Here is a 23,633-nt window from a genome sequence, read left to right on the forward strand (position 1 = left end):
GGAGTTCAAAACCAGTAGGCATGTAGTGTTAATCTCAAAAGAATACACACAGAATGATGCCAGCAAGATGGCAGAGGAAGAAATTCCAAGTACATCCAAAGAAGCATTGAAAACAAGCAGAAACTGTCAGAAACAATATGTTCAGAACTCTGGAAAGCTGTCACTGGTAAACAGCAACCAAGCAAATGCTAAATTAAGAAAAAGACAAACTAAAAATGGTAGGAAAATTGCATGATACGTTTACTTTCCCTGGCCATACCTATTCCTCCAGTTCAGATCCATCTACAGTACGGTGGTCCATGTTCCAGTGTGAGTCCTGCTATCTGGCTATTGAGGGAATAGGGCATATTTAATATGCAAATTTAGTGTGTTTGTATGCCTATTTCAATCCATGTGGTGGCTCCCTGAAAGACTGGCTTAAGGCACTTCTGTTTTGCTTAACTCAGAACTCACCTGGTGTGGAGAAGCAGTGCAGAGCAGTGACTGAGCAAAGTTTATTCACTTCGAACAAAAGAATGTGATTGAGACATACAATGTAGCACCTGGGGCCTGGAAGGAGAAGTTTGGGGGAGAGCCTTTTTGTATTGGGGGGGGTGGTAGGGATGGAGACACCCAGCATCATTTGTGTATACTTTGGAACTGAAAGCTACAGTGCATTTCCAGGGCAACATGCTGCTCCTTAAGAATTGAAAAGACCCTAAATTTACACCAAGGCCTGACCTATAAACTCAGTATAAACTGGACCAAGCATAGAAGTAGAGCTTTAACACCAAGCCAATTTATTCCACAACCTTCAACTATTAAAAAAGGAAATTCAGCAAACACTAGGTGAGGGAATGAATCTCATTTCAAGAGTTAGTAATAAAAAATATTCAAATATCTAGACTTCAACAAAAATCACAAGGAATACAAAGAAATAGGAAGAAAGGAGCCATAAAGGAAACAAAGTAAAGTGACAGGAACTATGCCTGAGGAAGTACATATATTGGAATTATTAATCAAAGATATTAAGTCAAAATTCCTAAATAAATTCAAGAGCTAAAGGACTAAGAACTAAAGGAAATCAGGAAAACAATACACAAACAAAAGGAGGAGTTCAATAAAGAGATAGAAATTTTTAAAAGGAACCAATATTGAGTGTAAAAGTACAACAAATGAAATAAAAAATTCAGGAGAGGAGTTCAACGGCAGATTTGAAAGGCAGAAAAAAAAATCAGCACACGTGAGGACAGGACAATTAAAATTACTCAGTCTGAGGAGCTGAAAGGAAAAAGAATGAATAAAAGTGAACAGAGTCAAAGGGACCTGTGGGACACCATGAAGCATACCAACATATACATTATGGGAGTTTTAGAAGGGGAAGAGAAAGTGGAAGGGACAGCAAGAATGAAGAAACAATGACTGAAAGCTTCCCAAAGTTGACAAAGGATATGAATATACACATCCAAGAGGCTCAATGAACTCAAGGAAAATTACACCAAGACACATTATAGTCAAACTGTTGAAGCCACAGACAAAGAGAGAATTCTAAAAGCAGTCAGAGAAGTGACTCATCAGACACAAGGGATATCAGTAAGGTTAAGTGCTGATTTCTCATCATAAACCATGGAGGCCAGAGAACAGTGAGATGACATATTTAAAGTGCTGAAGCTGTCAGTTGAGAATTCTATCTCCAGCAAAACTGTCCTTCAAAATTGAGGGAGCAATCAAGACATTCCTAGATAAACAAAAGTTGTAAGAGTGGTTTACCACTAGATCTACTCTACAAGAAATGCTAAAAGAAATCTTTCAGGATGAAAGTAAAAGACATGAGGCACCAACTTCAAGAAATAAAGATCCATAATAAAGGTAACTATATGGATAAATATAACATCAATATTTTTGTATCCTTGGTTTGCAACTCTTCTTTTTTGTCCTTACATGATTTAAAATACAAATGCAGAAAAATTATAAATCTATGTTATTGGGCAAACCAAGTACAAACATTTTGGGCAAATAAATTATAAAAAACAACATACAGGGGGTTGGATGAAGAGATAGAAGGGCATAGCTTGTGTATGCTATGGAAGTTAAATTGGTAAAATTCAAGCTACATTGTTATAGATTTAGGATGTTAAATATAAATCACATAGTAACCACAAAGAAAGAATTTTTAAAAATACACAGCAAAGGAAATGAGGGAATCAAAAGGTTACACTACAAAAGATCAACAAAATAAAACACAAGAGAAGGCAGCAAAGGAGAAAATGAGGGACAAAAAGATAGGAGACTTAAAAAAACAAATGGCAAACTGGCTGAAGTAAATCCTGCCTTATCAGTAAACACTCTGAATGTAAATGGATTAAACTCCACAATCAAAAGCTAGAGTTTGGTAAGATTGGATAAAAGGATGATCCAACTAATTGCTGCTTACAAGAGACTCAGCCACAAGGACACAGATTCACTGAAAGTAAAGGATGGAAAGCTATTCCATGCAAATAGTAGCCAACAGAGAGCTGGCATGGCTACACTAATATCAGACAAAACAGACTTTAAGTTAAAAACTGTTAAAAGAGACAAAGGAATACATTATACATTGATGAAAGGATCTGTCAATCAGAGAGACAAAGGAGGATATTATATATTGATGAAAGGATCCATCAATCAAGAAGATATAGCAATTATACACATATATGCACCTAACAACTGAGCCCCAAAAGTCATGAATCAAAAACACTGACAGAATTGAAGGGAGAAAGAGTTCTACAATAATAGCTGGAGAAGCTAATACACCACTTTAAATAATGGTTAGAACATCTAGACAGAAGATCAATAATGAAACACAGCACTTGAATAATACTATAAACCAACTAGACCTAACTGAAATATATATAACACAACACCCAACAACAGCAGAAAACATATTCTTATAAAGTGCACATGGATTATTCTCCAGGATATACCATATGTTAGGTCATAGAACAAATCTAAATAAATTTTAAAAGGTTGAAATCATACGAAGCATCTTCTCAAGCCACAGTGGAATGAATCTAGAAATCAGCAACAGAAGGAAAACTGGAAAATTCATGACAATTCCACTTCTAAGTATATCCAAAAGAAGTGAAACTCAAATATATGTACACCAATACTCACAGAAGCATTATTTAAAATAACTAAAAGGTGGAAACAACCCTAGTGTCCATCTCAATAGAGGAATGGATAAACAAGTTGTGGTATATACATAAAATGGACTATTACTGAGCCATAAAAAAGAATGAAGTTCTGATACATACCACAACATGGATGAACCTTGAAATCATCACCCTGAGTGACAATCCTGACACAAAAGGACAAATGCTGCATGATTCTACTTATGTGAAATATCCAGAACAAGCACACGCATAAGGAAAGAAGGTAGATTAGAGGCTACCAGGGGCTGGAAGAAGGGGAAAATAGAGAGCATTTGCTTAATAGACACAGAGTTTCTGTTTGGGATTCTGAAAAAGTCTCGGTAACAGATGATGGTGATGGCACCACAACCCTGTGAGTATAATAGATATCACTGAAGAGTACAGTTAAAAGTGATTAAGATGGGAAATTTTATGTTATATATATGTTACCACAATAGGAAAATGAACATAAAACAAGTTTATATATATAAACGTATGTGCGTGTGTGTGTGTGTGTATGTGTGTGTGTGTATGCATCAAAAACATTGTTAGGGGTAAACACCAAAATTTCCAGGGAGTGGAATTATATAGAATTTCTATTTTCTTTTTTTTACTTGGTTGTGTTTTCCAAATTTTCTATAACGAAGATTTTCATAATATGAAAAAATGGCACAAGAATGTTGAGCAAATATTGTTTTAAAGCACTTTTAGATAATTTTCTCATGTGATCCTATGCTGTAGAGCAGTCATAAGCTATCTTCATTTTAAAGGGAAGAAAGCTAAAGATCATAGAAATGAGTGGTTTGGCTAAAATTACCTAACTAGCAAGTGACAGAGGCAAGAACAAAAATCATTTCATATGATTTCTACTATGTATCATTTCTACTACACTTTACCAAATATTTGTTGAGCAAAGACTCAATCTTCATTCAACAAATCGTTATTGAGCATCTACTATTTTCCAGTGCAAGAATCTGGAGAAACAGTGAAAAATAAAACTAAACACTGGGATAAAGCACAAAAGGAAGCATACAATGTAGCCCAACCCTGAAAGACTGTGTGATCTAATTGTACAGGTGAAATGCATGCCTATTAAAATACATGTAAAATTAGAAGGCAACAGTTGATATATTCCAAATCAGTGGTATAAATGAAAAATACTATAGAAATGTAAAAGGGAAATGATCTCTGAATTTGGGGGTCATTAAGCAATATAAGAAATACTGGTCTTAAACTGTGAGGGGGATTTATACAAGTAGAAAGGAGTGAAAGAGCTTACCAAGTTAAAGAAATATCATAAGTCATATCATGGAGGCAGGAATGTAAAAGGCAAGTTCTGGAGAAAGGAAAAGGAAACATCAAAGGGTTATGCAACATAGAGCTGGAAAAGTAAACTGGAGCATAGACTCAACCAGAACTCAGCCTGTGAAGGAAATGAGGTTATATTTCTTAGCAATGAGTAGCCATGAAAATTTCTAGGTCACATAATAAAAATGTAAAAGATTCATTGTCCTAAAATAGAGACTGATGCCAAGGGGAACAGTCAGAAGGCTATTAAAAAGGGAAGACTTGTAAGCAAATCCATCACAGTAGGAAACAAAGTATTTTTCTCATACAAGAAAGGTTCTTTTTGGGGGCTCCACACTTGGAAATAGCTCATTGCCTTACACGTTTCCACACACACCTGACTCACCACACTGGAGACACCATTCAATGACTGTGGTGGTTTGAAGCTGTATACATCCCAGAAAAACATGTTCTTAAATCTAATCTATTCCCATAGGTGTGAACCCATTGTAAGTAGGACCTTTTGATGACGTTACTTCAGTTAAGGTGTGGCCCAGCCCAATCAGGATGGGTCTTAATCTTATTACTGGAGTCCTTTACAAGCAGAATGAAATTCAGACACAGAGAGAGAAAGCCAAAGAGGGAGCAACCAGAAGCTGAAACAATGGAGAAGGGAGAGGCCAGAAAATGCCACCACTTGCCTTGCCATGTGACAAGCTGAAGACCAAGAATCACCAGCCCCAGGACACCACAGTCTTTGGGAAGAAAGAATCGCCTTGATGACGCCCTGATCTGCACGTTTTCCCAGCCTCAAACCATGAGCAAATAAATTCCCAGTTTAATCTGACCCATTTCATGGTATTTGCTTGAGGAGTCTAGGAAACTAAAACAATGACACTGATGATAAACTCATTATACCCAACAGGTCCCTCAGATACCGCCCACTCAGTCCCCCCAAGCTTCCCCTACCAACTGGCAGTCTGGGTTCACAGCACCTCAGGCCTCAGGTGGAGTGGGCTAATAGTAGGGTTTGCATCCAGGCCCATCACTGTCCAAGAGAGTTATAATGGCTGTAACTTGTGCTCCAAAACCAAACACTGGACGCCTATGTATGGCATAACATTCCATTGGGTGGGGTTAAACCCTTCTCCTGTTGCCATATTAATTACATAGGACCACTTCCCATCCCTGCCAGAGCTGCTAGGAAGTAGAAATTATCAATCCCAAACCACGCAGTGCAACCACGCAGTGCAAACCACGCAGTGCAACTCACCTGGCAGATGAGTCATGCCCTGGGCTCTTTGATCTTTCCCTCTGTTATGGGTTGAACTGTGCCCCCCAAAAGATATGCCCTAACCCCAGGTCTTGTGAATGTGACTTATTTGGAAATAGAGTCTTTGAAGATGTGATTAGTTAAAATGAGGCCAAACTGGGTTGGGGCTGGGAGGTCATCCAATCTGACTGGTGTCCTTCTAAGAAAAGGAATTTTGGGCACAGAGACAGGCAGAAATAGGGGAGAAATATAGGGCAGAAATAGAGGTGAAGAGAAGCTATGTCTGGTAGATGCCAATCACATTGAAAATGACACCCTTTTACCCTGCTATGAGAGCCCATAACTCACACAAGGCACAATACTCAGCTGGCAAACATGACATAGAGTCATATAAGTAAAACAACATGCAGAATTTTGAATATAAATAAATTTTTGGTCTATTTATACGTCTCACTATTATAATATGCACATATAGGGTATATTATATATTTGTGAACACCCACACATTAGGAAGCCTTAAAATTCTTTAACAAATATAATGGAGGCAAACTCCTATTGCTGATGATATAATCTTATCTATAATTTAATTATGCTGTATAATTTTTAGGTGTGTTAGTTTTAACTTCCAACTTATCTTCCATGTCACAACAACTAGCAGAATTCATTTGACAATAGTAAGCAGTCAGTATGAACCTTTGGTTAATGATTTCAAGAACCTTTTGTTTTAGACTTTGCTTTGCTCTAGAAATCCGTATTTGTATTTTTTTTTTTGTTAAAATATGAAAATCAGTTCATATTTTATGGAAAGATATTTATCTGATAGCAAAGGAAAGAAGTCCCCAAGGAATGTAGCAAAGGAAATCTACTATCAGATTCCCTTTTGGTAACTAAGAGTTGAATGCATTGCATTTACTTCCGTAGAGTAAGATTAATAAATATGCATTTTACTATAAAATTTTGACTTTCCCATTGAAAGCTATAATTAAGATTTGGTGACCTTCATCAAGCTGTCTCAGCCACGTACACCTCGGCCTGAATATCCTTTCAGTTCTGCAACTGCTAAATGATCAGGCACTCTTCATCCATCTACTGTAACAATGACCTCTTTCAATTTTTTTGTAAGCTTTGGGTATTTTCTTTTTATAGCCTTGCCAACACAATCATATTATATCCTGACACCAGGCAGTGTAAATTAATTCCTCTTCTTTCTTATGCATCATGCCACAGAGAAGAACCAGATTTTTTCGCTTTAGCATCTGATTAAATTGTGGAATGGAGAGGATGAAAAATGAGACCTATCAGGAAAACTTCATCTCACCTGTGTCAGTCTGGAACCCGATAAAGTAGATGTGAAGTGAATTAGCACCTTCCTAAGATTAAAAAACAAAAAAATCTTAGTTGGGGAGAGAGGGAGAGGAAGCAATGGAGGGGGTTGAAGTGTGGGCAGCATATTTACCTAACAGTAATCTTAAGCCAGATGAACTCGGCTAGTGTTTCCCAAACTTGTCTGATCAAAAGGCCCACCCAGGAAGCCCGTTAACCATACAGATTCCCAGTGCTTTCCCTAGAGCTTCCAATTCAGTATGTCTGGCACCATATGCTTTATAAGCACCCAGAATGATTCTTGTGGTCATACAAATTTGGGAATAACTGAATAACCTTGGGAGTAATTTTGGAATAAATTTCAGGTAAGATTCTCCTCCATCTTACTCCAATAATAAATTGAAGAAAAAACCCACAAATTATGTGGCTTCATGGTCTAATAGCATGTATTATCCAAATGAAAGGACTATTTGCTGTTTGTGTTATTAAAGTGTAGCAATGTATAGAGACATCCTTGGTGATATATAGACACATCCACTTGCAAATCTTATTAAAAATTTCCTTGTAGTAAAACATTAAATTAAATTACAAAATTAACTTTATCTGTCCTGTCAGGACATACACTGCAGCCCGGCTAGATGAGTCATGCCCTGGGCTCTTTGATCTTTCCCTCTGTTATGGGTTGAACTGTGCCCCCCAAAAGATATGCCCTAACCCCAGGTCTTGTGAATGTGACTTATTTGGAAATAGAGTCTTTGAAGATGTGATTAGTTAAAATGAGGCCAAACTGGGTTGGGGCTGGGAGGTCATCCAATCTGACTGGTGTCCTTCTAAGAAAAGGAATTTTGGGCACAGAGACAGGCAGAAATAGGGGAGAAGGCCATGGCAAGATGGAGGCAGAGATTGGAGAGATGCATCTACAAGCCAAAGAATGCCAAGAATTACCGGCAAACACCAGAAGCTAGAAGAGGCAAGGAAGGGTTGTCCCCTCTGGGTTTTTAGAGGGAGCACAGCACCATGACAACTTGATTTCAGACACCTCTTCTCTAGAAGTGTGTGACAATAAATTTCTATTGTTTTAAGCCACCTAGTTTGTGGTACTTCGTTACAGCAGCCCTGGAAAACTAACCCTCTGATAACCAACCCTGAAGTTCACCGATAAATCAGTTTAATGTGTTGTTCACTAAACACTCCAGGTGGGAGGCAAGAACAAATAAGATTCTAAATGTGGACAGTGGACAGCCCGTGTTCAACAAGCACTTTCTGAATGAACTTTATGTCCATGTGGCACTGTGCAGTCCACACCATATGCACACATCCCCTGTCTGTGAGGATCGGAAGCTTATGCAGGACTTGACGGAAGAGCTTCCCGGGTTCTGTGAGCACGGCCACGTCTGTATCCTAGGCCAGCAACAGGTCTGCAAAAAGAGGCTTTCAGGTCACCCTGCCACTCTGTCCATCTCAATTCAGATTTTTCATGCTTATCCTGAAGAATTGTAGTATGGGAAAAGTCCCCCAAATCCAACATAATTAAAATCATTGAAAAGAATAATAAAAAGTCGAATAGGTTTGCAATAATCTGAAAATTACTGTAGTTATAGACATTACTCAAATATTCTCACAAATAGGGATAGGTAGAGAGGAAAAGAAGCATGACTATTCTTCAAAATAGCTGAAAGAACAGCTTTCTGGAGCTAGTTTACCCTGGAGAGTCGGCCTGGGAGACCAGAAAATCCTGGATAGTATTGACTGACATCTCTGTCTGGGTCTATCAAAGAGATTGTAAAAAAATGGACTAAGGTAAAAGGCAAGATTGAAGGAGATCTCCACCATTTCAACTAGTTTTTTGTACATGGTTTACAGATGTTCATTTTCTGAATTAAAAAAAAAAAAATCAGAAGCAATCTTGAAATGTGGTCAATGTAAAGCAGCTCTTTGTAAGAGAGTATGTGCTGGGAATGAATCTACGAAGGCAGTGAGGTAGGGGAGGCACTGCATGATGATTGTGGAACATACTTTAAAGTCCAGTCTCAATACAACATGACATTCAGCCTCTGGTCAAGGGTGACTGTTATCTTTATCAGGCTCTCCCAGACCAGCTACTCCATACCCCTTTCACAGTCGTCCTTCATCAATCTCCTCCTATCGCCCTCCACAGCCTGCTCCTGTCACAGGCCTTCCATTGTCCTCTTCCTCTTCAGCCTATCCAAATAGTTTTAGAGAAAGATTTAATTTGCTCATCCAATGTTATGTTATCTGTGTCATTGCCTACAAGGGAAATCCCTAACAAAGACTTAGACCAAAGAATCAAACTGTTAACTGTGATGTTTCCACATATTAGTTAATGGAAAAGGAGTGTTATCTGGGGAAGATGGGGGAAATGCCTTCCTGAATGGTCAGCATTTTATCCTCTATTTTTAAGGCTGTTATGGGGTTTTGGAGTCAAAGAAATCTGTGTTCCCAGCACCACCAACCATGCAACACTGGGCAGACTCCTTAACCTCTTTGAGCTTCAATTTCCTTATCTGAGATAGGGGATAATAATACCTACCTCTGAAAGGGGTAGTATTCAGCCTTAGGCTCCTATGTGGCCACACCAGTGGTTAGGCCTTTAGTCTGTTCTGACTGGTCCTCGCCTGTGTCATAGAGGTTGTGAAACAGCTTTAATATCAGCTCAGTTGTTACAATGCATGATGACATCCACTCAGTAAATGGCAGGAGCAGAGGTGGAGGTGGATGTGGCAGCAGCTGCTGCTGTTAGTAACACAGCAGATCCACCTGAGACATATGCTGTTGCCACAAACCCTTCAATGCAATTAATAATCCTATATAACCGATGCCTTTCCCTAATCCCTGTCATGTAATGTTCCCTCAATAACCAAAGTATCTCCTAATTTGTTATTTGCATTGTCAGTAGGAGAACATAGATTTTTAGTTTTGTTTTGTTTTTTTTTTACCTATTAAGTAGCTGTTAGTTGTCATCTCTTTCATTCTTCTTACCTTTAACACAACCCTGCTTAAATCAAATCACCTAAACTTTCTAAACATTCATAAAAAATAGCCAGGAACTAAGGTGGAAAGTAATGATTAAAGCATATTCCAATCCACTTCTCAGCATTTAAAAGCCAATTTATTTCACTTTTAGAGTGAAATAGACCAGACATATCCACGTACAATTCTACCTCAAAAACTTGGACTTCTCAGAGCTAGATGGATAAATTGCATTCAAAATATATTTTACTTGCACTCAAAAGTATGCTTAAAGAAAAACTTAATCAGTACATGTATAATAGCTGTTTCATTTGGACAGAGTGTTCGGGTTCAGTTTACTCTGGTGTTAGAAGGTGGTAATGGTCCCTGGGTCTTTCAGAAGCAGAGTAAATGCCAAGCCAGATACTCCACTCCGGACTACTGAGGTTTCAGAAAACCTCACAGGCTTGCATATCGGAGCCTGCTGCACTCTGACAGGAATCATACATCACAGGTCGCAAAGAGGAGTGCTGTGGCATTTTCATAAGCCCAGTATTGCAGGTGTGCGATTCATGAAAATCAATGCAAATGTTCAGGGGTCTTTTTTCCTACTTGTATGTGTGGCTTTCCCTAGCAAATCCTCTTGTCAATCTTGGAGAGTCAGCTTAGCAGAGGTGTCTACCTCTGGTTAACTTGCATTGCCTTTTTATTTGAAAGTATTGTTAATTGCCAAGCATTAAAGTTCAAAAGGTGTTTCCCAGTAAATTCTCAATTGGAATGCTTTATGTAGGCCAAAATCTCATGTTTCTTTATCCAAAATAAGCTAACCCAGTCATAGAAGGATACTTTAATTGAGTATTTCACTTTTCATAGACATTTGTTCAACTCAGGCCAAGTAGCTTGGGCACTGGGCTGCTGTGCTTATACACGATATAAACTCTTCTGAGGATACGATTCCTCTCTTTAATACTTTCTATAACTGGGTTCCAGATTCATATGAAAAATATAAGTTGGGTCATTCCAAAGTCTATTTTTCATATACAAAGTAGTAAGTACAGCTCTAAGCAGAAATGATGTTTAGTCTTTTAAACTGTAGCAATTTTTTTTTTGGATTACTTAGACTCTTGATACTTAGATTTATTTGGGGGGGTAACTCCCACTCCTTTATTAATAAATCAGGTATACTGATGCAAATCTAAAATCCAGCTTCTAATTCTGTTACCATCTATGACTGGGGGCAAGTGATTAACTTTTCATAACACATTTTTAATGACTTGTGAAGTTCAGCAGCTGTGTGAAGATTAATAAGTTCATCACGTTTCTGAATTTAAAAAAAATACAGAACTTGGAGTTTTCAAGTTTCATTAGGCTAATTTTAAAGTTTGAAATGTGACATTCTGCACAAGAAACCAAAAGATACTCAATCCACTTTCTTTTACCTATTTTATAGTTTAACAGCGTTGATGTAAAGTCAAACTAATCGATGCTGTTAAAAAATCCAGAAAGGTAAAACAAAAATAAAATTAAACAATCCATGAGTAATTTGAATATATCTGGAAATTGTGGAGCCATAAGGAATTCCAGTCATCAGCCAGTTAATTACAAAACAGAAACAAAAAAGAAGCCCAGATTTCAGAGATGAAGCAAGAGGCCAGATTTGTTGGTGTGACTGGTAATTTCAGAATTAAGGCTACACATCAAGTCCTTGGACAGCTGGGCTAGTAATTATCCCACTAGAAGGCTGGTTTCTAATTTTTTTCAAGGACCAGTTTTTAACATCAGATAACCTGTGGACATCCATTCAATGGTGGTTGTACTTTGTAAAAAGAAATGGCCAAGTCTGCCAGCGTGTGCATGGAAAAGGAGAGTAGATCTCCTACTATTCTTCCATGAGGGCCAGGCCTTCCATGTGCTTGGGGAAAGATGTGTGATTGGAAAGTGTATCAGGGAGAGACATGTCCATGTATCTTGACCCTGAGCCTTACTCAAAAGTCGATCTGTGCTCTTCTAAGCCTTTAAGAAAAAAATAATTCTTCCTCTTTCTTTGGTAAAACCCTCTTGCTTGAGAGTAAATGATTGGGCATGGTGGAAGCTGGGCTAAATGAGAATCCCATTTTGGAATGATGAAGTTCAGAAAAATAAAAGTTTCATATTGTTCCTATTCAAAAGTTTCACTCACTGGGGTCTGAATTGCCTAACTGCCAAGAACATAACAATCATAACATGTATATATGTGCAGGGAGAGGGATTTTAGCCTTGGATTCCAAGGGGACATGATTTTAGCAACCCTGCCTGTAGAAGTTTCGCAGGCCCCTGAAACAAAGTGGCAGGCTGGACACCGAGGTGAGAGCCAGCCAATGGGGAAACTCTGTGAAAAGGCACAGCCGATGGACTCCAGTAGCAATTACATTGAATGTCTACATGGTTTCCTGTTTCTGCACTGTAATTCTCTTGCTGTCCTCAAGGCTTCAGTCACCATTTTCTATGCACTTCAACCATCTGGGTGATGCCTTTGCTTTGGACATTAAAGGGAGGACCCTGTGGATAATCCTAAAATTAGACGAGAGGCTTAAGAAGTAAGCCAGAGCGCTGCAGCAGGCTCAAAAAACTGATAGAAGACAGCAGAAAGCAGTGAACAGAGAGACCAGGGCAGCAGACCAGAAGAAGCAGCAATATGGAGCAATCACGTGTTGGATGGATTTGTAGAATCTGAGAATTCTCAGAAATATGAAGTGTGGGAGGTACGATATAGACTGTACATTTTTCAAATGGTAGTTTATGCCAGTTTGAATGTATTCTGTCCCCCCAAATGCCATTATCTTTGATGCAATTTTGTGTGGGCAGACATATTAGTGTTGATTAGATTGTTATTCTTTGAGTGTTTCCATGGAGATGCAACACACCCAACTGTAGGTGATAACTCTGATTAGATAATTTCCATGGAGGTGTGGCCCTGTCCATTCAGCATGGGCCTTGATTAGTTTACTAGAGCACTATATAAGCTCAGACAGAAGGAGCGAGCTTCCTACAGCCAAGAGGGACACTTTGAAGAATGCACAGGAGCTGAGAGAGGAGCTGCAGCTTACAGAGACATTTTGGAGATGGCCTTTGGGAGCAGACTTTTGCTCTGGAGAAGCTAAGAGAGGACAAACACCCTAAGAGCAAATAATAGTGACATTTTTGAGGAGCTGCAGCCTAGAGGGGAATGTCCTGCGAGAAAGCCATTTTGAATCCAGAACTCCGAAGCAGATGCCAGCCACGAGCCTTCCCAGCTAACAGGTTTTCCAGAAGCCATTGGTCATCCTCCAGTGAAGGTACCTGATTGTTGATGCATTACCTTGGACACTTTATGGCCTTATGACTGTAACTGTGTAACAAAACAAACCCCCTTTATAAAAGCCAACCCATTTCTGGTGTTTTGCGAAAAGGCAGCTTTAGCAAACTGGAACAGAGTTAAACTCATGTTTACTGAGTTTCAGTGACAGGATGATCCCTCAAGGCTGAAGAACAAGAGGGCAACACACCCAACTGTTGGTTGAGAAAATATATGGTGGACAAAAATGTACTATGGCAAATATTATACAGTTATTATTCTTATTTTTAAATAACCACAAACTATACTTCTGAAAGTGGTAGCATACATGATATGTGACAGTATTTATTTAGACACAGTTGTATGGTTTTATGGATCCCTGTGATAATTCTATGGAATCCTAGGAGATCAGGACCCATATACCGGTAAACACTGAGCTGTATCACAGAACATGGCCATATATCTCCGGCCACAATCACAGCCTTAGTTGCCCAAGCATAAGCCCTCTTCCTCTCACCTTTGATCTCCCCCTTCTTCCATTTAGAATTATAGACTATTCAAGCTAAACAGTTTTTGTTTTTTAACTCTTCTAATCCCCTTGTTGGGTCTTAGAGAATGAAAGACAAATGATAACTACAATTCTCAATGTTCGGTAGACAATTCCAGGGGAGTTCAATAGCATTTCAGGACAACAGAATGTAGATCTCTCTCATGCTAGATTCTATCCACAGTCCAACCAATTTTTCATTCCAGAGTTCTGGAAGCAGATTTTGAGCAGCAAGAGCTGCCACCACTTGAGGGCCAAGAGCTGACACATTAGTAGTATCCTCCCGTAAGGCCTTATCCAAGCTTCTTTTTGTTAGTCTTTGCATAGTCACATGGTAGAGAATCATTCTTGAGGGAAAAAATAAAATAAAATCACACCTGAAAATTCTAAATTATTTTAAGTGGGGCTGGAATAGAAAAGCCTCATTTAATTAGCAAATGCAATAAAGATGTGACATTTGAAAACATGTCCCATTTCCATCATTCATTGGCACACTGAATGGTGAAATAATGTTCTTTTACGGATGTCATTTCAAAAGTTTAATTGCTTTGGTTTAATTGGTTTAATCTGAAAAATGTTAATTCAGTAATTACTTCTATGTTGTTTGCATCAGCTTCATTTATTGAGCAAGACAAAATTGACTTCAGAAAGGGAAAAATAATTGCAATATAATACCAGGGGAAATCTTAAATCATTGGGGGTTATTAAAAGACAATATTGTATATGATTGAAACTTAGTTTATTTTACACTAGTAAAGGAAAATTTTATTTTGTCAATTCTAAACAGTAATTTACTAAAGAAAAAATCAAATGTAAATTAGCTAAACTAGAATCATTTTCATTAATTTATGAATTTATTAACGCACTTGGAAAATATATTTTGACTGCCAGTTATGTGTTAAGCAAAAGAGTTACATATCTGTTTTCATGGAATCTACTGGGTGAGAAATACATTAGAAAAATAATCAATGCTACAGGACCTCTGATGCAAACACAAAATGGTACAGCCCCTTTGTAAGACAACTTGGCAATTTCTGACAAAGTTAAATGTAGGCTTACCATATGATTCAGCAATCACACACATAGGTATTTGCTTAAATGAGTTAAAAACTTATATTTACACAAAAGTCTGCACACTAATTTTAAAACAACTTTATAATTGCAAAAATTTGGAAGCAACCAAGATGCCCTTTAATAAGAGAATGGATAAACAAACTGTGGTTCAGCCTTACTGTGGGATATTACTCAGCAATTAAAATAAATGAGCTGTCCAGTCACAAAAACATATGGAGAAACTTTAAATACATATTGCTATGTGAAAATAGTCAGTCTGAAAGGGCTTCTCTTTGCCTGGCCAACAATTACTCAAAATGTCAGCCTTGGCTCAGATAACACTTTGTCCGGGAAGCACTTACCCTTCAGAAGACTGGATCCCAGCTCGCAGAACAGCCTCTAACACATATATACTTATTTGAAAGAATTGGACAAGCAAGTCAAGTGAAGCCTAGAGAGTCCAACTGCATTGTCCATGGTCACATGCACAGGTCTAGAGGGGGTGGGTGGAGAGAAGACCCAGGTCTCCTGCCACCTGTTCCAGTGTTCCTTTCCCCTCACCTGCCTTATTAATCTCAAGTGCATTAACCGTCTTCCTTAAGCCTGAGAAACATCCTCCTCATAAGGTTGCAAATGATACACATCAACACGGTTGATACTGGGGGTTATGATGCTTGCATTTCAGACAGACCACTGTCACCTCCTCTCCAAAGCCTTCTCTGGCTCCCCTAGGAGTCAATGCTCCTGCACTGTCCTCTGCACTGGTCTCGTTCCCTTTGACACTGTGAGCCCCTCTGAAACTAGGATCATGCTGGATTCATTTTACACCCCTGGTACCCAGCAACTTTCTTGGGACTTGACCTGGACTATCTAAAGCTATATATATCCATGACTATCTTCCTTATCCACATATAGTAAACATAGTTAAAAGCTTTATTAATAAAATGTTAGAGATATGACAAGGCCATAAAGCAGTGGTTTGCAAGTACCAGAATCAGCTAGGGAACTTTTTGAAATGACAAGTTGCAAAGCCTTGCTTCAGATCTGCCAAATAGATGGAGCCTTAGCAATACGTATATTTTTACAAAGCTTCCCAGTGATTTTGATAATCCACTACTATTGGGGATCATTTTTAAAGGATAAGTTAGTGTTTCTCAAAGGGTAGCCTGTAGACTACTTCCATGTGCATTATTTAATATTCTGGTTGCTAAAATATCTGGGAGTGGGATTCAAAATCTGTATTTCAACAATTCTCTCAGTAATTCTTATATATAGCATCTTCATTCATAAAATAGCTTATATATGCTGACAAATGAAATCTTTATATGGATAAACCCTCAATGTCTACTAAACAATATAGTAAAGATAAGACCACATTGTGACTGTAGTACAGGCTTATTTATTGTTATTTACATTACATTGTTTCATTTAATCCCCACAATAAGACTGTGATAATACAGTCATCGTTACCCTCATTTTACAGACAAATTGAAGCATTAGAGAGTGGGTAACTTGCTCCAAATCATAATAATAATAAATGGATGCACTAGAACTGAAAACAAGTGCTACGCAGCTAGGAAACAGCCTATATTGTTATAGAATATATAATTAAGAGTTTGGTATGCCTTTTAATTAAACAATTTGTTGAGTTCTTATCTGATAAAGCAAGTTAGAAACAGACCTCAGATCCTGTTGGTTGGTTTTACAAGCTACTACACAAATGCTAATGTCATTATAATAATCCTAGATTACCCAAGACAAGTGCCTATTAACTACTAAGCAACAATGTCTCAGGGATTTCCTGGAATCATAAAATGATCTAAGGTAGTCATCATTTCCAGTCAACAGCCTTCAAACACAAATATTTACAACTGAGAAGACAAGAAGTTTATTTTCCAAGGTCTTATACAACTGCTCAAAGGCAAAACCAGCCCTAGATCTTAGTGCCCTGACTCTGCTTCACTGATCTGCCTGTCTACCTGCCCTCCACTCTGCTCTTAAACTCAATCTGCCTCATATTTGCTTTAGTGCTAGAATAGACTCCATTCAACTTGAAATTCTTTTCTCAATTATTCTTCCAGGGAATAAAATATAAAATGTTGCACTACAAATGCATTTTTAGAAAAAAAAATCTTCTCATTGGTTCCTCTAATGTTTGTGAAAAGGTATGCAATTGAGTTAAAGCTTGTCTTGAACTCTTAGAAAATTGAAACAAGAAGGCCCTCCCACATCTCCCAGTCCCGGTATCCGAGGCCAGAGTTGGGTACAGCACAAGAACAGGTATTTCATAAATATGGTGAAACTGAATAGACCTTGGCTATTATGAGATCTAGTTTTGATTTTTAAAAATTCACTGAACGTGTTCATGGAAAATACTTAACTTAGAACCATATAACTTATAAAATAATGCAAATTTCCCCTCTCCTTTGTTCACACCTTACTCTTTTCCTCTTCTTTTTCTTTGATGTTTTAAATATATGGACAGACAGATCTTCTCACAAAGGAGAAAGATGAAAATGACATCAAGAAAGAGAAATTACCAAAAAATAAATTAAATACTCATTAGAGTTGGTGAAGATTTTCTGATGGAGGTTTTGGTTGTATAGTTGTGAGGGATGGCAAATTTGGGGGTACAGTTTATTCTCATTCAAATTTTGCATGACAACTCAGATAGGTAGCTATATCCTTTCAAATATTTTACAGAAAGAGCCCATTTCTTCTACAAAATCAATATTTAAATTCCTAAATAAAGAAGAAAAAGGATACTTACGTATCTCCTGATTAAGATCTACTATTATTTCCAAGGCAGGTTTAGGAAGAAATGCTGATAAACTTTCTTTCCTGCAAGTTAAAAGAAGAAAAAAAAAAAAAAAAAGCCAACTATGAAGAATCAAAAAAGTTGACAACCCAGTTAGATAATAAAATCTTAATCATCTTGGCTGTGTATTTGTTTGTGTTTGAGTTCAAACAGGTAAACACCATGACTTACTTGACTTTCTTGGGAAAAGAGAACCTCAAGTACCACCATAAAATTCTCTATTCAAAGTCAAAGGGCTTCATTTTAGACAGTTAGTGTTAATACCTAGGACTGCCAATTACAATATCCACTGGGTAATTACCACATCAGTGCTAATAGAGCTCAACATCAAGTTGAAAAAATCATCCCCTGAAAAACGACCTACCATTATAATAAACATTTGTAGGTACAGAGAAAACGACTGTAAGAAAATACTTGGCATGACTACACCTGTGGAAGGTTGGAGACACATGTTATACTTCTGGAATATGATTGTAGAGAATCTTTTGCATCTTTCATAAGTGTCTTGAGGCATTGTACCAATATTTCCAAGCACCCACATGAGGACAATGGGAAAGGAATCTACACCATCTCTCTCCTAGAAATCAAAATAAACTACTACATACAGTTCCTGCTCACACATGAGCACCTTGAGAATGTACACTGTATCTCAAGATTCAACACAGCACCTGACAAAAGAAGGGTGAAAAATAATATGAGTAGCCTCTCCTAGCAAACAAGGCACCTAGGAAATTACTCCCTTCACAGTCCCACTCCCTAGTTCAGCCTGTCACTGACTCTTCCTAGACTACTGCAACAAGCTTGTACCCATTCTTGCTTCCTGCCAGAAAACCCATTCTTTCATAGATGTCAGGTGGAATTATTTCAACGTCAATATACCCATGACCATTCTATGACTAATTTCTCACAGCCTTTCTATCACCTACAGGATCAAGTCCAAGTTCCATCACATGGTACATGTGCCCTCCAGGAGCTGGCCCCAGCCTACCTCTCCTTCCTTTTACCAACCACACAGCTTCTCAGTCATGCCCAGCCAATAGCACCCCTGTGCCTTGCTTGTATTACCCCATGGCTGAGCTTTTTGCTCCAACTCCCTTCCCTGTCTCCTGGCTAACATCTATTCATCTTTTCTTAGTCAATTCAGAATGCCTTTCCCAGAAGCCTTCTCTGGCCCCTTGGGCTAGGTGGGTTCTCTCTGTGCTCTAAATCACCCCAGCATATTTCATTTCTATCATTGCCCTTTTCACATATGTTATAAATTCTGATTAATGTCTGCCTTGCCTTCCCCCAACACACAATTTATTTTAGGTCTTCTGAGGGCATGAACTGTGACTTGTTCATCTTGTCACTAGCACAGTGTTTCACATATGGTAAGAAAGATGTTATAAATATTTGTTGAATGTCTAGGTGGATGGGGTACTTTCCAGACTCAGAGATGCCCAAACACACACTTTGTCACCTGGGAAGAAATTTAAAATTAAAACTAGGCATCTTTTGGCCTCAGTATTATCCCCAGCTTCCCATATGTTTTCTTCTGTGTTCCCTCACTCTGTATCAGGGACTGTTTTCCTCCAAGTGAGTCCTCTATGTGCAAGCAGAAGATAAGGAACCGAGAAGAAGAGAAAAACAAATGAAGAAGTAGTAACAAAATAAAATTTTATAAACATCAAATGTCTATAATATAGTTCAACTAATGCAACCCTAAAAAAAAATAAGACTAAGAACACATACTTTTGTTATCATAATTTTTCATCCATTTGCATACGGCTCTTGGCAAAGACCTGGTAGAAACTGCAAACTGGCATCAGTTTAAAGGCTAAAACTAAATAAAACTAAATATTGTCAATTCTTTTTTAAAATGAACATTTTTAAAAAATCCCTATACTTTGTATACCCATTCCATGAATAAATTCATGTTTTAATTTTATGAATTTCCACCTATCTCTACCCACTGCAATAGAACCAAAAAAAGAAATAGAAGAGGAGAGAAATAGTTATTTTTTTCCTCCCCACTTCTTTGCAGCTTATGTTGCACCCAAATATACTGGACTTCAAAAATAGTATTCCCCCCATATTTTTGATTCCTCACATAAATAAAAATTCAGATTTACAGGGAATATGCTAAAAGCAAATATGCTAAAAGTGAAGAGAATGAGTCAACTCATCCTTTAAGTTATCAATTATTAAATTACTAAAAACGTATGATAATTCCTAAAAAGGTTTCAAGAACAGTGACATGCCCCTACGAAAAATCAACAAAAAAAGTTTTTCTTGAATATATACCCCCAATATATGCATATTTATTTTTACAAATTATAAGTACTACTATAGTAATATACACATATATTTTATAATCCATATGCTACAAAATACATTAACATAAATTTAAAATAAAATAAAAATAGATATATCTTAGTGCTATGTTCTTCCTGAACTTCAGTATGGATGCAGAATTTGCAAGACCTTGCTCCCACACAAGGTCTAATTCTCTCTCCACTGTCTCTCCTGGAACTACAATTAAATCCAGAGAAAATCTGATGATATTCATGGTAGCCTAGGGATACCAAAGAAAATAAAGCCAGTGGTCTCAGCACAGCATGCCATTTACCACAAGGAAAGCAGATCAAAGTGTGGGTGGATCAGCATAAATCTATCACATTTGAAACACACATACACTCAGAATTATGAGTTAGATATTTTCGAAACCATCTAGTCCAATGGGTTTCAAACTTTTTTTTTTTTTTTTTTTACCTGAGGAATATATTTTTTTCCAAACAAAGTCTTTAGCAGATGACCAGGATATCAGACAGATACAAGAGGAACTGCTCTGGCTACCACAGGCTTCGCGATCAGATCAGACGCTCTATCTACCCTGGCTCTCCCTCACTCTCTGGCTCTCTCCCTCACTCCCCCCCCACCCAATTCCAGGCGTACAGTTTGAAAACGAATCACCATTTCAGGGGTGAAGCTACCAGGAGATGGAGAGGGACATGGAATAGAGCAGTCATTTCAAGACAGATTATGATACAGCAACTAACGTTACTAATCCTGGGTACCTGTGCATCTCCCCTTTCAGAGCTCCTCCCTCATTTTCATGGACTCGCTTTCCTGAATATCCTCCTCTGATCTTGGTTGTAAAGACAAAAATTCAAACTCTGAGTTGATAGATTTAAGGTAATTTTTGCTTCTAGGGTTTGTTAAAATAATGAATACTTATTTTGTCTTCCAAATACATACTTTCTAACTTGAAAGCTGTAGTTACCTAAGCAGCCAACTGCGGGATACTGATCACGTGCTTCGACTTGGCGGGCCTGGGCTGGGGGACCTGATCAGCCCCTGGGGAGGGTGGTGGGCACGGGCGACAGCGCCCTCCACTGCCCCCCAGGCCTGGGAAAGTGGAGCCGGAGGCAGGCCCCATTTCCTCACCCAAAATACCACCGTTAGGGGAGGCTTGCCGGAGGGAACCGCCTTTTCCCCACCCCCTTATCTTGCCCCTGACACTCCCCATTGCCAGAGCAACTCCCCCACCGTCAGTGCGCATGCGCAGTTACCAGAACAACTCCCGCCTCTTGTCTATCAACCTCCGCGCCCTCTCCGAACCAATCCAAGCCTTCGACCTCTACAGCTACCCCGCCCTCTAACCGCCCAATATAAGCTTGTGCTCTCGCCTAATAAAGCTCTCTCTTAGTTTTCTTCAATTACCCTGAAAGAACCGTGTCCTGCCTGTTCTTTTTCGCCGCCCTCCACACCTTGCACGCCCCCCCGCCGGGGACCTGGCCAAGTCCCCTGCCTCGCCCTCGCCTCCGGGAAAGAGCCCCCGCCGCCGGTACCCTCAGAGCAAGCCCGGGATCCTAGGATTTAGCAACCGGCCGCCACCCCCCCCCCAGACGAATCAACTGCGACCGCAACTGGCGCCCAACGTGGGGCACCTGCAATTCGACGTCCTCTCCACGCAGCGGTCCCGTGAAGCCATTCGCTCGCCCGGACGCCTCTCCAGCTCTCCTTCTCCTCGCCTGCAAGGTAAGGGCCGCCTCTCCTTCGCCGCTCCCGGAGCCGCCTCTCCCTCGCCGCTCCGCGTCAGGAGCCGCCTCTCCCTCGCCGCTCCACGTCAGGGGCCGCCTCTCCCTCGCCGCTCCGGAGCCGCTCCTCCCTTCCCCACTACCCATTCTTCCGTCTGCCTCTCGTCCTTTTCTTCTATGACCCCCATTCCTCCTAACGCTCTCCCTCTTCCCCTCCATTACTTTGCTGTAGTCTTTTGTGTCTTTGTTTCTTTGTTTGGCGCCGTGTACCTCTTTGCAACTGCCCCCCCCAGACTGCTCCAAAATGGCGAACTTCCTCCTTCTTCTACTGAGGGGAGGAAGTGCTCTAGTGATGACGTCAGCCCTAAGCCAGACCGGAAACCGCATGCGCTTTACCCCGCCCTTTCACAGGGCGGAGCTAGTCCGCCATCTTATGCCTTAGGCCCCTCCCTTTCACAGGGCGGAGCTAGTCCGCCATCTTATGCCTTAAGCCCCGCCCTTTCGCAGGGCGGAGTTAGTCCGCCATCTTATGCCTTAGACCCCGCCCTTTCACAGGGCGGAGTTAGTCCGCCATCTTATGCCTTAGACCCCGCCCTTTCACAGGGCGGGGCTGGTCCGCCATCTTGTGTCTTGGCCACGCCTACCACGCCGCCATCTTGCGACGCTTGGGGCCTCCCACTTTCACCTCCCCCTTCGACAGGCTCCCCCTCGGAGCCGCTGCCGGCAGCTGCCGCCGCTCCTCCCACCCTGCCGACTAACAACCCCTGGCTGCCTTCTACACCTCAAGGCAACCCTTGGGGCAACGCTCCCCCTACCCCCACTCCCGCGCCAAGCCCTCTGCAAGCGCGTCCTCCTTTCTCTCGTGCTTTTCGCTGCTTTCCTCTTAACCCTATCCCCACCCCACAGAAACCGTACGACTGGTATCCCATTGACTTAGATACTATCAAGCAGCTTCGCAAGGCCGTCAAGGAGGATGGGTTAGGTAGCCCATATGCTTCCCAAATACTGCAGGATCTCGCCATGAACTATTGCGTCCCCCAAGACTGGGCCTCGCTTGCCCGTTCAATTTTTAACCCCGGTCAGTTTGTTGACTGGCGTGCTCACTTCCAGTCAGAAGCAGCTAAGCAAAGTGAGCAAGACGCAGCCATTGGAGTCTATCATCCCCCCGAAGCCTATTTGGGCACTGGAGCGTTTCTAAATGCGTCTGCTTATATTAATGCCCCTGCTGCCTTCTGGACTGTCCTCAGAGGCATCGCCTTACGCGCGTTTGCCAACTGCTCTGCCCGTTGACCTGACAACTTTACCAAGCTCCTCCAGGAGCCAAACGAACCTTTCGCCACTTTCGTTTCCAGGGTTGAAGAAGCCTGTGCTAGAAAAGTTACCAACCCCCAAGCCCAGCTAGCGCTCACCCGGGAACTCATTCTAGAAGGGGCTAATCCCCCCTGTAAGCAAGCCATTCTCCCCTTGCAGGAAAAAACACTTAATGATTGGGTTCTCGCCTGCAGCGCCTTTGATCCAGCTGCTGCGTCCTTAGCCCAGGCTGTCTCTGGCGCTGTCACTGCCGCCTTAGCCGCCACCACCGGTTGCTTTAAGTGCGGGCAGAGCGGTCATTTTGCCCGGGAGTGCCCCAATGCAGAGGTCAAACGCCCGCCTTACATGCAGCGCAATGGGCGCCCTCCTCCCACTCCCTGCCCACGCTGCCAGCGTGGCTATCACTGGGCGCGCGATTGCAAGAGCAAGCTCAGAGATCTTAGCCAGGATAGCTTAAAAAATCTCTACTATCCAGGGTGCCTTGACGGCAATCAGCGCCAGGGCACTGAGCACGCTTTAAACTCCAAGCGGGGCGAGCCTCAGCCCCGCCCCTAAGAGGCAGCGTGCCGG

The 23,633-nt window shown here is 40.4% G+C and overlaps 1 protein-coding gene across 5 annotated transcripts in view; it reads right to left on the minus strand.

The window, feature by feature from the left end:
• PKIB (cAMP-dependent protein kinase inhibitor beta) overlaps positions 1–23,633 on the minus strand; it is a 131,188-nt gene that overhangs the window by 15,553 nt on the left and 92,002 nt on the right. For 4 of the 5 annotated variants that reach the window (XM_037843644.1, XM_037843646.1, XM_037843641.1 and 1 more), the window contains exon 3: positions 17,686–17,756. The gene's annotated coding sequence lies outside the window, so the exon portion shown is untranslated. Of the gene's footprint in view, positions 1–7,027; positions 7,080–17,685; positions 17,757–23,633 lie in introns of all 5 variants that reach the window. The other variant, XM_037843642.1, reaches the window with a different exon arrangement.

The sequence above is a fragment of the Choloepus didactylus genome, chromosome 7 (assembly GCF_015220235.1).
Source record: "Choloepus didactylus isolate mChoDid1 chromosome 7, mChoDid1.pri, whole genome shotgun sequence".
In the NCBI taxonomy this organism is placed as follows: domain Eukaryota; kingdom Metazoa; phylum Chordata; class Mammalia; order Pilosa; family Megalonychidae; genus Choloepus; species Choloepus didactylus.